Here is a 1453-nt window from a genome sequence, read left to right on the forward strand (position 1 = left end):
GGTGTCAGAGCTGGGAAGGGGACACTGAGGAGGGAAACTAGAATCATGCTTGCTGGACGATCACCCCAATAAACATCGAATTATTTGCGGCTTTGGACTTCGGGTATTGTTGCTCTCTGTTCATGCAAGAAGGACCAGGGAAGTGAGAGGGTGAAGGAATAAGCCCCCTAACAAATGCCTCTTCTAATATCCACACAAAATCCATCCAAAAGGTGGCCACAGATTATCTTCCTGTCCTGTCAATCTGACTCCATCCTTTGCCTTTGAGTCTCTTCACCAGCTTCCCTTCCTCCACACTGCTACATGTAAACCTCTCCTCCCTTGCCTTGCCCCACCTACCTTTCATCACATCGCCTTGCCTCCTGGCCCCCATCATCTAGCTGTTCCGCACCAGAGTTAGCCGCATTCCAATGGTGAGTGAAATCCTATGATTTTAAGTGTTTGTCTAAAGCTCCAGCCCCAGGAGCCAGCTGAATACACCAGAGTCTCAGCTTTCATTTAAAAAAAAAAATCCTTATAATTGTAGATATGATCTTCCAACGTGACCCTTAAAGGTGCAAAGCCAGGAGCCAGATAGACAGCGCTCCACATGGATTCCTTTTTAAAAATCTCATGGTTTTGGGGGTGGTTGACTCGCAATTTTTGGTAACTTGAGTTTGACAGTGCTGAGCATATTGGGTCCTCCTGCACCCAGGCTCTGTAGCAATCTCAGTTTGGTTTCCATGCAGCTTAGATGCATCCAATTTGTTTTTTCCTGTCCTAACCTGGCTGCTGACTGTAGTTCCTGAAGTCTCATCTGCTGACCATGAACGGTGTCAGCATGTAACAGCAGTCACATCAACCCCTCCTCATTTGTCCTGCCGGGTTGCGCAGGCCTGACAGCTGCATGTTCCTGGCTCTCCATCTCTCTGCCCTCAACGTACATTTTGGGGCACTGCACCATCTTTATTGCTATCCAAACACAGCCAAGCCTCCATCAGCCTCTGGCTATTTTCTGGTGCATGCTGGCTGTGATTGCTCTAGTACTTGCCCAAAATGCTGTGCGTATTGTGATTCAGGGCTGGGAAAATTAATTTCTATGCCGACTTGGTCCAGACATTTTTCATTCATTCCTTCTCCATCATGGAGTCAAAAGTGCTGCTAGCCACGGCCTCTGATCGTTACATTGCCATATGCCAGTGGTCCCCAAATTGTGGCACACCCCTCTAGGGGAGGAGAGAGGAATGTTTGGGGGGTGGGGTGGCAGGTCCCAGGTCAGCCCTCACAGGGGTGGGAAGGGAGTGTCCCACTCCATCCCCAGCTCTGCTCCGGCTGCATCCCCAAACTCAGACCCCAGCTGCAGTTCTGCTCCTGCTCCCAGCCCTGCCACCAGCCTCCACCTCTGGCTGTGACTCTGTTCCTGTTCCCAGCCTCAGCACCCTTACCTGTTGTGATGATGTGGTTCTGGCGGGAC

Source organism: Chelonoidis abingdonii, chromosome 1 (genome assembly GCF_003597395.2).
Source record: "Chelonoidis abingdonii isolate Lonesome George chromosome 1, CheloAbing_2.0, whole genome shotgun sequence".
Lineage (NCBI taxonomy): Eukaryota > Metazoa > Chordata > Testudines > Testudinidae > Chelonoidis > Chelonoidis abingdonii.